General features: G+C 42.3%; 1 long non-coding RNA gene across 2 annotated transcripts in view; it reads left to right on the plus strand.

Annotated features, from left to right (window-relative positions):
- The first annotated feature begins 1,283 nt into the window (after window positions 1-1,283).
- LOC133236620 (uncharacterized) overlaps window positions 1,284-16,977 on the plus strand; it is a 145,230-nt gene continuing 129,536 nt past the window's right edge. The window contains exons 1-2 of one of the 2 annotated variants that reach the window (XR_009732947.1): window positions 1,284-1,365; window positions 6,783-6,945. This is a non-coding gene — a long non-coding RNA (uncharacterized LOC133236620). Of the gene's footprint in view, window positions 1,366-6,508; window positions 6,946-16,977 lie in introns of those variants that run through there. The other variant, XR_009732946.1, reaches the window with a different exon arrangement.

Below are 16,977 nucleotides of genomic sequence, written 5' to 3' on the forward strand. Positions count from 1 at the left end.
AAGAAATAAAAATGACAAGCATAATGGAGGCTCTGCGGAAGGACCGTCAGAGCATCCGCTCCTGGATGGCAATTGCGCCAGGCTGAGATTGAATAATTCATAGATTGAAATTACCCTGCTTTCACCTTTCCATTTAAACCGGCATGATCTGAATCTCTAATCAATTTGCAAGATAAAGGAAAATGCCAGTTTGAATCAGAAGAGCTTTTGAAAGCAGATGCGGCATCCCTGAGCCTGAATCTTTCAGTATCTTTCACAATTATCCCGTGAGAACTATGCTTCATCACGAAGCACCACTACCAGGGAAAATGACTCTGATTACAATAACAACAATAGAATACCATCAAATGATCGCTAATTTACCTAATTTGCTAAGACTGACTATATGCTTTTAATGCCCATGGTATGTCACCCTGCCTGGAACCCTGATCGCTCTCCCTCCGGAACAAAAATGAAGCAGAGTGTGCGATACCTCAACATTCTCCTAGGTTTCAATGTCTCTTTTGTTGGGTTTGCATTTGTATGTGTGTGTGTGTGTGTGTGTGTGTGTGTGTGTTTCGAATTCCTAGAGCCCAAATGGCAATTTGGGGAGATGGTGAGCCTGTTGTGGATTGGGGGTTGATTCTTCGGTATAGGAGAGTATGGACTTGCTAATTTTTACACCCTTTAAATTTTAATGTATACAAGCATGTGTTTACCGGAAGGGAGGGAAGATTCTATTCTGGGAGAGGAGATTAAAAAATGCAGCCAAGATGAAGTTTTCATCTTTGTCTCTATTTTGAAACAAATGCTGTCTGCTTTCAGGTTAGAGAGCCCAGGATTATAATCCTGGGGTGATACGTTAAAAACTTTGCAGGTTGACAGATGCTCAAGAGACATCCAGTAATAACTGGATGCAGCCCCTTTTAAAGAGCATGTGAGTCTGAGTGAATCAATGAAGCTTCGGTCCTTGACTTTGGTTGTTGTTATTTGTGTCTGCTCGCTCTCTAAGCAGAAGTTTCACCTAAACAAGTGCTGCAGGTTCCATCTCTAGGGTCATTGTGTCACCCCAGGACAGTGGCATGGCTCTTCAAGCCTCCGTGGAGAACAGACTGTAGTCATTTAATAGGCGCAGGGACTTGTGGAATTTTACTCTCGCTAGCAGACAGTGTGCGGGCTCCCGCTACTGAAGTAAGTTCAGTTTGACTATCTAGATAGGATTTCTGGGATGACAGTCTCTGGTGGTTGAGGGAAGGTAGGGTTGAAAGGTACCTGTCCAATATTGTGAGTTTCTGGCTGAAGACTCTGAACTCTGGTATATTTCTTAATCCATTACCCCAGCTTTACCCTTCCCTGCACCCCTGCAAATACATTTGTCAGAAAGAGGTAAGTTCTGTTTCTAATTGTTTCTTTAGTCGATGATGTTCCTTGTCTGGTTTCAATGGGTATATGTTTTTTTATGTTGTGCTTTTTTTCCACTCACTGTTATTCTAATTAACCGTGGGATAACAAACAACTTTTTTCCTGTGTTTTCTAAATACAAAGAAAACATGGTGTTTTAAAAAAGTGATTTAAATATAATTTTTGTTTCTTTTCTCTGAATACATTCAAGGTTTTAAGGCTTTTCAAAAGAAAAGGGGAAACAATTTTACATACTACATAATTTATTTAAAAATAGCAAGAATTCACTGGAGATCAATTGTGTTACCATACTGTTTTGTGAGATAGCTCACATTTTAAATACTGAACCTATTATGCTTATCTTTTGAAAAAGAAGCTTGGCTCTTAGTGACAAAGGACTTTTCACAAACCTACACTGCCTAGATGCTAAAGTGTTTTCTTTTGTAGTAAAAAAAAAAAATAGCCTTGATATTTTGCACAAGGTTTTAACCTCCTGGCATTTTAAAGCTCTCCAATAGTCAAAACTGGAGCAGAGTAATTAATCATTGATTGAGTAAACTGGTATACAAGTCTATTATAAGTAATAACAGGTATCCCCAAAGTCTCTAAGAAAAATTGGAGATCAGATTTTTGTTACTTTTTTGGGAATCAGAAACTAATTTTATTCACTTGATAAAATAGCAAATTTTAAACATAGTTTTATGATTCAAGTATTTGTACTTCATATTCTTGGAAAATAAGGGGTTTGTTTTATTTTGTTAGGATGCGAGTGCCCCTAGTACTGTCTTGTATAAAAGCTTGATGACATTGAAATCCCCTTGTTTTGCCACCAAATAAGATGCAGTATTTAGAGCTGCTAACTTAAAAATCTTGAACTTTAGTATTTCTCTAAAATTAAATTTTCTCTTTACACTCTATTTAAGCCATCAATGTATATGATAATAGTATTTTTAAATAAGTTCTTTAGATAAATTCTAATTCATTATTGACAAGTTTTTCACTATGGATGTGTCTTACAATGTTCTAGATAAGTATAACATAGCTTAAAAAGACTACCAGGATAACTTTACAACTGCAAATAATCTGAAAAATTAAAGAATCAACCATGAAAGTAGACTGGCAGGGGTTAGTTTTGGTGAATCTCAGATAGTCATAGCTTAACACTATTTTGCAACTTTTTTTTTTTTTTTGAGCATGAGAAAGATAGGTAAAAAGTTATCCCTTGCCTCCTAATTCCTAACCCCGAGTCACTGCAGAGAGTCAGCTACAGTTAGAAGGAGTGATTTAAAGTATAAATACCTGGAACCATACTCACAGAATCTAGAAGAATGCCTTTAATGTGCTTTAAGATAGGGTGTACAAACTTTATCACATAATACCAAGAGTCTTTTCTGCAACACACATACTGTGGTGAAGAGATGCATTTCACATGTAGTCAAATAGAATATTCCTAGTTGACATGTGATTTCTCTAATTAGCATATGCTACAAGAACAATGGCGTAGTGTAGTTTTTCCTAAGTTTTAGGGGTATAGTTATGAAACATGTCTTTACCAAGTGCCAATATTTCTGCTGTCCTAGACTGCCAGAGAGAAAAAGGCAGGTGAGACAAAAGAAACAGGCGAAGAATATCAAAGACAAGCCCTCACATTAGTCAGTGAGGCTTTCTAAAAGATAGCATAATCAAAAAGATTGAGAATCTTGTGTCTGTGTCCTGGGTCTATGTACTGTCTTTTAAAGAGGAACTTCTCTCTAGTAAGAACATCTTACCAAAATTTTACTGTGAAAAATTTCAAGCATACAGAAAAGCTGAAAAGTACATTTAAACACCCACATACTAACCCCTTAGACTCTATAAACATCATTTTCCTATAGTGACTTCATCACATCTACATCCAGCTACGTACCCCTCTGTTCAGCCACCAGTTCCAGCTTATTGTTTTGTTGCATTTTAAGGCAATGGCACCCCACTCCAGTACTCTTGCCTGGAAAATCCCATGGATGGAGGAGCCTGGTAGGCTGCAGTCCATGGGGTCGATAAGAGTCGGACACGACTGAGCGACTTCACTTTCACTTTTCACTTTCATGCATTGGAGGAGGAAATGGCAACCCACTCCAGTGTTCTTGCCTGGAGAATCCCAGGGACAGCGGGGTCTGGTGGGCTGCCGTCTATGGGGTCGCACAGAGTCGGATACGACTGAAGCGACTTAGCAGCAGCAGCAGCAAAGTAAGTTGCAGGCATCAGTATAGTTTACCTCTAAGGAGGTCTAGAAGGAGATGCCTGCTGAAGTGTTTAAAACTAGAATTCAACATTTGTTTATAGTGTTTTCCTTTAAGTCAAATTTATATATGACGAAGGTAGAATTTTGAGAAAATACTGTTTTTTTCTTATGCAGCAGTATTTCTTTAACATGATGAATGGCTGCCTGCAAAGCCTTACGATGCTGTGTTTTAAAGGTACTGCTCTTATCGTTTAGTTGCTAAGTCATGTCCAACTCTTGTGACCCCGTGGACTGTAGCCCGCCAGGCTCTGTCCATAGGATTTCTCAGGCAAGAATACTGGAGTGGGTTGCCATTTCCTTCTCCATGTAAAGGTACAAATCCCATATCTATGGTGGAGGGAACAAGACCCTTCCCAGTCTGAATGCCCATCGCCCAGGTGAGCCTTCACCCACTAAGCCTAGGGACCACTAGGAATGCAGCATCAGTACTGGGATGCAGGAGGTTTCAGGTATGCATAGTTAATTTCCAAGGTCTATGCCCATACGTGGACCAGTTTTTCCTTATTTTATCTGCAGACACTTATAAAGTTACGCCTTTGCCTCTTTCATCATCACCAGCTGTTCTTTTACTTGGGTTCTTCTCTGCCTTTTCCATTTCCTGCCCTATTTTTCCCAGTTGGCTTTTCTCTTTTCCACTTTGTTCTGACTCCTTTTTTTTTTTTCTTCCAGAACAAAGAAATAAATCTCTTTATTTTTCAAGTCATTCTTCTGCATGCAATTTCAGGGAAATGATTATGGGAAGCAGAGGTAGGGTAATAAAGAATCACAAGAACACTCACAGGGATTAATTTCTCTTGGTCATTTATGTTGTAAATATATAAATGAGTTGAGGGTTGCCCTCTCAAGACTTCTTCCTGTCTTGTGGGTGATATTTATCTGGTCCTTTCTTAGCTGGACACTACACCAAGCTCCTCTAAGATCTTCAGTGGTGCAGCTCCTAAGAATGAGCACATTCTCTCTGCTTCCCAAACCTGCTGAGTTTCAGAGACTCAGCTTCTGGTCTCCAGTTCTGGTCCATAACACTTCTATCAGTGCAGCACCAAGCCCTGCTTCTTAAATTATGCTTCACCCTGACCCCTCAGGATGAGAAAATCCTCAAATCTTTGGTCCGTGTACACATGGCAGTCACTTTCTAGGTGACTTCTCCCTAGGGTCATCTTTCTTCATTCAGTTCAGTATACCTAAGGTTTTCATTAGATATTAGATAAAGAGATCATTAGAGCATTGTGATGGGGTCTGTCCTTGACTAGATTGCCACCAGTTTGCCTATTTTTATGAAGTGCTAGTTGGTTTTAACAGGCCGGTTAAAAGTTTAGGTTCTGTAATTAGACAGACCTGGATTGTAATCTGTATTGTCACTTAACTAGCAACATTATTCTAAGCCAAGTTACTCAACCATTTTAAGCTTCACTTCTTCAAAGGTTGCTATGAGTATTAAATTACATATATATGTAATTTATATACATTAATTACATATATATATGTGTGTGTGTGCTTCCCAGGTGGCACAGTAGTAAAGAATCTGTCTGTCAATGTAGGAGACAAAAGAGACGTGGGTTTGATTCCTGGGTTGGAAAGATCCCCTGGAGCAGGAAATGGCAGCCCATTCCAGTATTCTTGCCTGGGAAATCCCATGGACAGAGGAGCCTGCTGGGCTACAGTCCATGGGGTTGAAAAGAGTTGGACATAACTGAGCACAGCACAACAGCAGCATATATAATATAGACATATATTTATATATAGACTATAATTTATATTTAAAACATTTTATTTATAATTATAAATTATGTATTTATATAAATGAAATGTATAACTATATAATATCATTAAGATATTTTCTTAGGTATATATCATGTATTTAGCACAATGCTTGGCCCCCACTTGCTAGTCAGTATATTTTAGTGTCCTTACCGTCATCATCGTGTCAACTGAAGGCGCCGTCGTCCTAGAACGCAACTGGCCTCCATCACTCAGTGCTTTCTAACAGATCCTAGCACACTGCCCTCTCTTGTCATGCCCAAATTTGCTTATCTAAATGGACCTCCCATTAAAGTCCTCCCCTTCTCCCCAGCTTTCAGTCTGGGGTGGAGCAGAAACAACCAATAAGCTCACTGAATGACCAAGCTCTTCCATGTGAGGTCTCCAAGATTTCCTCAGGTGTTTCCCCTATGAGACTGCCCTCTGTCTTTCAGAATTCTACTTTACAAAGTACAAAATACATACAAGCACAGGTTTAGTTTGATTTTGACAAAAGGGGGAGGCACAGGGTTTTCCTTCTAGGAGGGTCAAACGTAGAGTTGTGGAAGATTAATTTCCTACCACGTCATCCCTGACCCTTCCCATCCTACAAAACATAGCAGACAACCAAGGATATACCAGAGAAAACAACAGCCTTAAGACCCAGCAAGGGGGGCCTCTGCCCTGGGCACCATGCTTTCGAGAGTTATCCTTTAGAGGGTCCTGCCGTGGCCCCTCCGCTGTCATTCCCTGTCACAGCTTTCCCCACAGGGAGAGTCAGTGGGTCAAGGGGACCCCCCCTTGCAGAGCCTGTGCTTCTCTCGCTCGGAGAGCATGGTCCCTGGAACCCTGAATTCCTGCATCAACATCCTCGACCTGCCTGGCTGAGGATAAAGGATGCTGCCAGTGTGTGCACTCCTGGACCCGAGACATGGGTGGAGGTGGCCGCCTCAGATTGTAGTCCAGCAGGACCCCGTGGAGCCTTCCTGGGAACAGGCCCCTCCCCCGTATCCTCTGATTTAACTCCTCCTCAAGTACCCAGATCACAGTGTCTGATGCCCGCTGCCGGAGTTGTTTTACAGATGAGAGAACCCCCACCAGATGGAAGATGTTAACAACTTGATGATCATGGCACGTAGCCCCCACACCTACTGGGGGTTTTACTGATGGATCACGTTAACAGGTGTGACACCTGTTACCTCGCCATCAACCAATCAGAGGGTTGTGCACGAGCTATTCACGTACCCTGGGACGCCCCTCCCTCACCTGGCCTGTAAACGTGCTTTGCTGAAACCCACGGAGGAGTTGAGGCTTTTGAGCACTAGCTGTCCTGGTTTTCTTGCTTGGCGCCCTGCAGTAAACGCTGTTGTGCCCTTCACCACAGCCAGGTGTCAACAGATAGGCTTCGGTGTGCATGCTGGAGTCGGCCAAGGGGCTGGTCAGTCCAGAGGCTGCTGTCCGTAACCCCGCCAGGTTCTGGCTCGGAACCCCGGAGCAGAGAAGAACCCCACGTTCCATGCTGGTCTCAGGAAGGAGGATTTGTCAAGGTAAGAGAGTGGGATTTGTTTTATTTAACAGCATTGTTGGCTCGGTTTGTACCTTTTAAATATTTAGAGATGGCGTGGAGGTCTCCATCTACACTCTTGCCCAGACCCAGCTCATGCTTGGGTCTACACAGGAGCTCAAGCCTGAACCTGAACTCTGGAGGTCTCAGTCCTCCGAAAACCTGAGCCCTGGAGGTCTCAGTCCCTCGATAACCTGATTAGTTGGCTATTGTGTTTGTGGACAAGTCAAGCTCTACTAGTTAGTACAGAGAGGAAAAGGCTGTTTAACTCAAATCTAGGAAGCTCATTCTCAAATTGAGGTTTTTTTTAATCCCAAAGTTGTTTTCTTTTAAACATTTGTTTATTTTTATTTATCTGGCTGCGCTGGGTTTTAGTGGAGGCATGTGGGATTCTTGGTCTTCACTGTGGCCTGTGGGAGCTTTCTAAAGTTAGTAAATTCGGAAAATATGAAAATTCCATTTTGTATTTACATATAGAACATTCTATGGGGGGAAAAACCTGAAAGTGATTCTGTCTCTCTATGGACATATTAAAGAGGAGTAAACTGGTCTTTTTGTATTTGACTGAGCCAGAAAGCCAGCAGCTAACTGAATTAGGCAGGCACTGGGTAGTATTTGTATGGTAGAGACTGTGTGAACCCAAAGGCTGCATTTTATTGAGCTTCTTAAAGATGTGAATTTGCTTTCAAAAGTATTAAATTCAATATTCGGTCCTGAAGGGATGAATTGAAAGCAGAGAAGGTAAGAAATTAATACCTGGTAGTTTGTTTCATAAAATAAATCCTGGAGTGTATATGAGATATCTATATCTATATATGTAGTTATTATTTATTTATTTGGCTTCACCAGGTCTTAGCTGCAGCATGCAGGATTTTTTGTTGTTTAGTTGTGGGCATTTGGGTTCTTTTATTAATAGTTGCTGCAAGTGGGATCTAGTTCCCTAGCCAGGGATGGAACCCAGGCCTCCTGCATTGGGAGCATGGAGTCTTAGCCACTGGCCCACCAGATAAGTGATATTTTTTAAAATTGGATTTCCAAATGAAACTTCAGGGGACAGAAAGAGATTTGAGAAGCATGGAGAGGGAAGATGCCCAGGGCTCTGTGGGTGTTTTACACACTGTAAGTGATAGATGTATTGATGTCATTGAGTCCAGCATAAGACACAGGGCTGACCGTCCGGAGCTGGTCAGCCCGGATTTGAACCCTGATCTTGTTGCTTTACAATCGGGGTGAACTTTGTGAGTTTTTAACCCCTCTTCGTTTCTCGGTTTCCTCATGTGTAAAGTGGAGGTAATAGTCTCTCCTTGTGGGGTAGGGACGAGGGTTAACTTAGTTAATATTTGCAAAACAGTGCGGGCACAGAGTAGATGCATTTGTTAAACAACAGAGCAAAAATGGAAGATGAAGAAACTCAAATCGAGAGGTTATTAACTTGTTCCCAATCACACTGTGAGTAAATAAAACATCCACCATCCAACACAAATATCAGGCATGTTTCTGAGAGTGGAGCATTGCCCAAGAGCTGATGTTGGCCAAAATAAAGTATCTGTTTATGTTACTTATTAGATGTCTAAAGGGGAAACAAGAAGAACTTCTTAAAAAAACTGCAGTATATTATCCTGATATATTTTTTAAGCTTTTGTTTTACCTTTTCTGTACTTAAATGTTGTTTTACACAGTTACTCAAGTTAACTCTTATAATAATGATAATCTGCCGATAATAGTACTCTTACGACAATCTGCCAAGACAAGATAGCTTGCTACCTCACTCTGCTGCGGTATCTCCTCCAGGAAAAGGGCCACTGTCACACACGCATCCACCTCCAACCACTGTACTCTGCAGCAAGTCTCGATACAAGAACAATGCAAATATATGGGAGACACTGGGGAAATGCACAGAAGCTAAAAAGCAAAATAAACCTCAACAATGATCCCACTACTCATCAAACGAGCACTGATTGATACAATTGTGTATATATATAAATTATAAAGATGGGACTTAAATTGTATACCTTGCTTTGAAAGCTGCTTTTAAAAAATGAGTATATCAAGAACAGAGCCCTTTAATTGCTGTGTGTTATTCCAATATACAATCCGTTGGAACATTTAAATTCTTCCAGATTTCTACTATTATAGATGTAATTGGAAACATTAAAAATTTAATGTGGCAGAATGCATTCAGAATCAGCTGGGTTTGTTTCCAGGCTGTGGGTTCATTATAAAGCAACCAAGGTCTTTCTTTCCTCCTCTTCCCAAGGACCTACATGGGCCTTTGAGTCATGGCTGTCCGTGCTTTCTTTGGTTCCAGGGGCAAGTCAATAGGCCGTTGTGTTTTCAAAAGTATGTGTTCAGGGAGGTGAGTCAACCAGGAGTCCTAGATAGGAAAGCGTTGGAGGCTTTGAACTCCTAGAGTTACGAGGGAAAAGGGCCAGACCGGAAGCAGAAGGTGGAATATTCCAAGATTGGGAACGAGTGGTGGGTTTCTCAGGAGAGAGGAATCCTCAGGTGACAGTGGTGGCAGCAAGCTCGTGGTGGCATCCTGCAGGTGGCAGAACTGTGAATGGGGGGCTGTGGGGACCTGGGACCACCCTACACTCCTGTGGCTGAATTGGGTCCAGAGGGCGTGATGTCATCCACAGAGACGTTGACCTCGACTATATGCATGCAAGCCTGAAGAGTAAAACTTGTAGGGACTAAACTACCTTGCCTAGATTCTCCTACTGCCTAAGCCCAAGGATGCTCCACAATCCCAAGGGCTGGAAGAGGAAAACTAGAACTTAGAAAAAGGATAGGGTATCCCACCAACCCTATGGTGATAAACTAGACTTTTTTGTTGTTTTGGGTTGGTCAAAAAGTTCTTTTGGGTTTTCTCATACAATCTTACTGAAAAACCCAAATGAACTTTTTGGCCAATCCAATATAACTTAGTATGCCTGATGATCTGCTTAGGATAAATTCCTAGAAATGAAATAACTTAAAAAAAAAAAGGAGGCTCCAGCTAAAGGGGTTTTGTATATACTATGTCTTATAAGTTTCTGTGTTTTTCAAGTCCACAAATTCTGTTTATCTCTCACAATGGATTGTTAGGGAAAGAGGGAAAAGCAAAATTAGTCAAGTTAATTGATCATTAAATATAAATTTCCATTTATAATCTACCCCATCTGAGAAGACTTCAATGACTGGATTACTTTATTGATAAGCCCAAGTGATCGTTAACCATTAAGTATTTAAGCAAACAACATAAATTTCCACATGAGCAAGTGACATGCACTTTATCAGTTACGCAGACTGTCAATAAATCATTTAAAAAACCCAACTCCTTGGCAAACTTGCCAGTTGTATGACCTTGAGCAAGCAACTTAATTTCTCTGAGCTTCAGTTTCCCCTTCTATTAGTAGAAGTAATGGGTAATAATATAATAGGACTGACTTCTTGGGAGTGGTTGGGAGAATTAGAAGTGGTGATATGTGAGATATATTAGAAAATACCTGTTACCTGGTGTGTGTGTGCAAAGTCTCTCCAGTTGTGTCTGACTCTGTGCGACCCAATGAACTGTAACCCACCAGGCTTCTCTGTCCATGGGATTCCCCAGGTGAGAATACTGGAGTGGGTTGTCATGCCCTTCTCCAACGGATCTTCCTGACCTAGGGATCGAACCCACGTCTCTAATGTCTCCTGCATTGGTAGGGTTCTTTACCACTAACACCACCTGGGAAGCCCTGGCACCAGGTGAGCACTCTGTAAATACGATCATCTGAGCAGGCAGCCTGTCCTCCAAGGGACCCCTCCTTCCTGATTCCCGTGTCGCCTCTCCGGCTTCTCATATTAGGCGCCAGCTATTCAGGATCACAAGCTCTAACCTTTGCTCGCTCTCATTTTTCTTGCCATTGTAGATGCTACTCATCCAGCTGGAATGACCTTGACCCCCTTCTTTCCCCAGCACATTCCCTTGTCATCGCTCAAGATTTAGCTTCTGTGTTATCCCTCTTCTTGCAAAGCCCTTTGACCTGAGCTGGGCATCCCCTGATGTCCATTTATGAGATGTGCATGCTCAGTCATGCCCGACTCTTTGCAACCCCCTGGACTGTAGCTCGCCAGGCTCCTCTGTCCATGGGATTTCCCAGGCAAGAATACTGGAGTGAGTTGATGAGATGTAGCCAAGTGTATTTTAATTGCTTGTCTATGCTGCTGTGCCCCATGCCCAGGGCACCTCCCCAAGGTCAGGGAACATACCCAATTTTCTGTCATGACAGAAAGACATGAAGGAGACAGACATGAAGGAAAGAAAATCAAAATAATTTCTGTTGGCCTAAAGCCCCCCAGGAAAGGGATAGTAGGAATTCTGATCCACTTCTCAAACCCAGAGGTGGGCGCAGCTAGTGTGGTCCATCATAGATCCTCGATAATCATTTGCTGAACGACTGCATTTGTCATAAGATCATTGAGGGAGGGACGGGCCCATTAATATTCACAGTGCTTTCAAGCATTGCCACAAATATCTCATTTGATTTCTGTGGCCCAAACAAGCAGGGGTAATTCCCACTCTTCCAGATGTGGAGACTAAGGCTCAGGGGAGCTGGAGCTCTTACCCAAGATGTTGTAGCATGCAGTAACTGAAGCCCAGTTCCTCTCCTTCCTCTCCCCTCTGGGCTGCATTTTCTTTGTTTTGCATTGCACAGCTCCATCTTTCCACAGCAGTCTCTGTAAGACACTGTGTGTGTTTCTGAGTAAGGGCTGATCTCTCCAAGTAGGGTTAAAAGAAAGTGGGAAAGGGCAATGTAACAGGCGGGGACAGGCGAGCTAGCTGGAAAACTGGAGTGGCTGATGAAGGAAAGGAACGCAGAAGACGCAGGATTCGTGCAGGTTCTTAGGTGGGAAGGTGAGTCCCTGGGTTGTGTGCCCACCTCTGGGTTTGAGAAGTGTATCAGAATTCCTACTATCCCTTTCCTGGGGGGCTTTAGGCCAACAGAAATTATTTTGATTTTCTTTCCTTCATGTCTGTCTTTTGAGACCTCGGGACACTTGAAAACCTGCCTCTGGGATTCTTGCCCATGGGCATGTGGAGATGATTTGGCTCCATCAACCAGATGGAAATTAGCTGCCTGCTTTCCTCTGCTGTACTCTGAACTTTCCATTCAGAAGCTCTGATTGATACCCACTGGTTATCTTTCTTGGTTTTTAGATCGGTGAGGCAGGAGGGATCCCCTCTTGACCACAGTTGCATTTACTCTCAAGAAGAATGAATGCTCTTCAGAATTTCATGCCCCAGATACCAGTAACAAGGGAGCTGTGACAGACAATGTTTAATTTTATTATCCCTCCTTGGAGGCTTATAATTAAATGATGCTTTATTAGGAGTGTTGCAGACTTAAGCTGATGTGTTCTTCCATGCTGCCTTCAATTTTCAGTCCCTTCTGCTTTGTGAGTTTGGATAATGGCTATTCTTTCTATATTATTTTCCAATTTTCCAACCACTCTCATCTGTGGTATCTCATTTGTTTCTTATGAGCCTGACCTTGGAGCACAGAGAATTTAAACATCTTAAAGTCAGGCAGACGGTGAGCAAGCAGATCAGAGGCTTGGCTGCAGATTTAGGCTCTCTTCTCACCCCTCGGAGGATATTCTGACCCAGAGCTATGGGATGCCCAACCTAAGGCTAACCTGCCAGGTCAATTCGTGGAAACATGGATTAGCACTCCTTATAGCTTCAAGGCTTCTGAAACCAGATCTTGAAGGTGAGCCGTCTGGGAAGGAAAGGACTCAATGAAAACTCGCAGACCAAATTCAAAGGTAGAGTCCCCTTTCCCATTTTCGTACATGAACCTCAACTTTTCTGGCAGAGTAACTGTAAAGGTTCAGGAATTGTAGTCTCGAAAAAGAGTCCATATATTTCCCGTGATTACAATAAGGCCAGTTGCTGGCAGGAGGGCAGCAAGATACTGGGTGGAAAGCACAATAGGGAGTGAAATGGACCTGTCTTCCAAGGCAACTTTGCCATGGACTGGCTGTGTGACCTTGAGGAGTTAGTTACTCTCTCTGGGCCTTCGTTTCTTAATTTTTACAATGTAGATAATAACAACTACTTTGTAAAGTTGTGAGGGTTCCCAATATCGTGTACCTCCAACACTTACTTAGAACACCAGCTCATTAGTAGGTGCTGAATAAAAATCTGTTGCATGGATGAAATGAATTTGAGATACGTATGGTGCACCTTGCATGGAACCTGGTGAAAACAACCAGGGCTTTCAGCTAGCAGAGCTCCCCAGAAGCACTAGAAGTGAGTAAATTTCCTTAAACTAGTCTGTGCTATGCTGTGATTAGGTGCTCAGTCATGTCCGACTCTGCAACCCCATGGACTGTAGCCCACCAGGCTGCTCTGTCCATGGGGATTCTCCAGGCAAGAATACTGGTGGGGGCTGCTATGCCCCCCTCCAGGGGATCTTCTCAACCCAGGGATCGAACCCAAGTCTCCTGCATTACAGGAGGATTCTTTACCGTCTGAGCCACCAGGGAAGCCCTTTCTCCAGGCAAGAATACTGGAGTAGGTTGCCATGCCTTCCTCCAGGTTGGTTGGTTGGTTTAGTTGCTAAGTTGTGTCCGACTCTTGCGACCCCATGGAATGTAGCCTGCTAGGCTCCCAAGGGATCTTCCCAACCCACGGATTGAACCCAGGTCTCCTGCATTGCAGGCAGATTCTTTACCATCTGAGCCACCAGGGGAGCCCAAGAATACTGGAGTGGGTAGCCTATCCTTTCTCTGGGGGATCTTCCCAACCCAGGAATTGAAATGGGGTCTCCTGCATTGCAGGTGGATTCTTTACCTGGTAGCTGAGCTACCAGGGAAGCCTAAACTAGTCCAGCAATGGAATAAAAAGAAATGTGTATGAAAGAGGTGATTTGTTTGGTTATTGTGAAATCAATTGCAAATCTTGTTCTGGTCATTTGAGAGACTGGCAGGAAAGAAAGTGTCTTTTCTCTTTATCTTTTTTAAAGATTTTTTTTTTAATGTGGACGGTTTTTTAAGTCTTCATTCAACTTGTAACAATATTGCTTCTGTTGTTTATGTTCTGGTTTTTTGGCCATGAGGCACATAAGATCTTAGCTCCCTGACCAGGGATCGAACCTGCACCCCCTGCATTGGAAGGTGAAGACTTAACCACTGGACCGCTAGGGAAGTGCCTAGAAGTGTCTTTTAGATCGTCTTGAAACGTAGTTAAGAAAAGGGACTTTACCCCAGTCTTTCTCGTGCTTTCTGGCTGACAAGTATAGGCTAGTTGAAATCTTCACTGGGTTTGTGAACTTCAGGCCACTGGTACACCAAAATTGCACCACATTTGAAAATCTTGTGCAAGTTCACAATGGGGCATTGTTTTCTCTGCCCCAGGGTATGAGGATTGTCTGGGAAAAAGGTTAGTTGCTGCCATTACGGAACTTGGTATAGCCAAGACCGCAGTGCAGTGTTGAAGCAGAAATAAACCCTGGACTCTCGACACATTTGCCAAGTGATTTACAAATGTGTTTACTTAAAAAGTAAGCATAACACATACTCTTGTATAATACTATGTCTAGGGAAGTTTTGTGACTCTGCTATAAAATGCCCACACCATATTTAAGTAGGGGCTTCACATCTCCTTAATAGGATCTCAGACCAATTTTTGGCTTTATCCAAATGTGTTTCAGTAAACTTAACATATCTTGATTTCCTGATTTTTACTTACACCTCATTTATCCAGTTTTCTTGACATGCCTAAAACTAGTTTTGAGTAAAAGGAATGGCATTGACCTTAGAACCTCTAAAAGCAAAGTGCTGTTGGAAGTTTTCCAGTGAAGTAGATGGAGGGGAGAAGGGTGTTCTTGTATTTCTTTTTTTTTTTTTTTTGGTGTTTCAAACTATGATATAGTTAATCAAATATCATAGACCAAATGAATCACTTGATCCAGTCTCCAGGTCACAGGCAACAGAATGTCTAAATCTAAGTCATATAATAATATTTCTCAACTTTAAGAGGTGAAGGATAGAGACACTGCTGTCTGCCTTAGTAACATGACTAATGGGTTAAAAACTTCTTCTATTAATACATTCAAGTGAAACTTTTATTATCTACATAATAAATGGAAAGATAACTGATTAGGCTTCTTGTGAAAGACAAATAGATTGATAGACCCAACACCCATTGCTAGCACATTTTTCCTTCCTGTCTTCACCGTAAAATCTGGTAAAGTTATCCAGTCCCTTTCTCAGCTTCTTTATAGAGAGAAATAACGATGCAAACTGTGTGGATCACAACAAACTGTGGAAAATTCTTCAAGAGATGGGAATACCAGACCACCTGACCTACCTCCTGAGAAATCTGTATTCAGGTCAAGAAGCAACAGTTAGAACTGGACATGGAACAACAGACTGGTTCCAAATCTGGAAAGGAGTACATCAAGGCTGTGTATTGTCACCCTGCTTATTTAACTTATATGCAGAGTACATCATGAGAAATGCTGGACTGGATGAAGCATAAGCTGGAATCAAGACTGCTGGGAGAAATATCGATAACCTCAGATATGCAGATGACACCACCCTTATGGCAGAAAGTGAAGAAGAACTAAAGTGCGTCTTGATGAAAGTGAAAGAGGAGAGTAAAAAAGCTGGCTTAAAGCTCAACATTCAGAAAACTAAGATCATGGCTTCTGGTCTCGTCACTTCATGGCAAATAGATGGGAAAGCAGTGACAGACTATTTTGCGGGGCTCCAAAATCACTGCAGATGGTGATTGCAGCCATGAAATTAAAAGACGCTTGCTCCTTGGAAGAAAAGTTATGACCAACCTAGACAGCGAAAAGCAGAGACATTACTTTGCCAACAAAGGTCCATCTAGTCAAAGCTATGGTTTTTCCACTAGTCATGTATGGATGTGAGAGTTGGACTGTGAAGAAAGCTGAGAGCTGAAGAATTGATGCTTTTGAACTGTGGTGTTGGAGAAGACTCTTGAGAGTCTCTTGGACAGCAAGGAGATCCAACCAGTCCATCCTAAAGGAAATCAGTCCTGAATATTCATTGGAAGGACTGATGCTGAAGCTGAGACTCCAATACTTTGGCCACCTGATGTGAAGAATTATCTTATTTGAAAAGACCCTGATGCTTGGAAAGATTGAGGGCAGGAGGACAAGGGGACGACAGAGGATGAAATGGTTGGATGGCATCACCAACTGAATGGACATGAATTTGAGTAAACTCAGGGAGTTGGTGATGGACAAAGAAGCCTACCGTGCTGCAGTCCATGGGGTCGCAAAGAGTCGGACACGACTGAGCGACTGAACTGAACTGAATGATGCAAAAATTCAAGCTAATGTTCGGCAGATGAATATCTGCTGGGGGTGGCAATAGAGCAAGGCTCTGGATAAGCTTTTGTCCTGATAAAGCATGACAAATTTGTCTTGTAACATCTTTATTCTGGTCTTAAATGCAGATGTGATGCCTGGAGCAACAGTAGCCATCTTGAATCCATGAGGGAAAGCCCACGAGAATCACACAGACACTGGTCCTTCAGTTTTTAGCAGTTGAACCACTGCCAGCAACCACTAAGCTTCACATTTCTAATAAGAAAAATCCACCCCTATTCCTTTAGGCCATTATTGTTGGGTTTTCTATTATTTGCAGTTGACCTCAGGTCTATATGAAATGCATTATCTGAAAGATTTCATGTGACCCAAGAGTCAAATCTATTCAGCTTCTCAAGGCAGGTCCTGTTCTCCCACTATACTTTTGTAAGTTCCTCCCTTCCCCAGTCAAAACAGGCCCATGAAGGCATTAGTTCCTTTTTTCCTTTTCTCTATTTCCTCTTGGTTTACTTCTCTCTCTGCCCTCATCCCTAAATCTACTCCATCTTTAAAGGCACATCCTTGTCTGTAGTTTGTCCTGTAGACCAAGCCCTCCCCAGTTCCCTGGGAAAACACTTGTGTGTGGTCACTGTGTTTCTTAGAGTTTCCTGAGAAGTCTCAATTGTTCACCTGCTTCTCCTGAGTCT

This window comes from Bos javanicus, chromosome 23, assembly GCF_032452875.1.
Source record: "Bos javanicus breed banteng chromosome 23, ARS-OSU_banteng_1.0, whole genome shotgun sequence".
Lineage (NCBI taxonomy): Eukaryota > Metazoa > Chordata > Mammalia > Artiodactyla > Bovidae > Bos > Bos javanicus.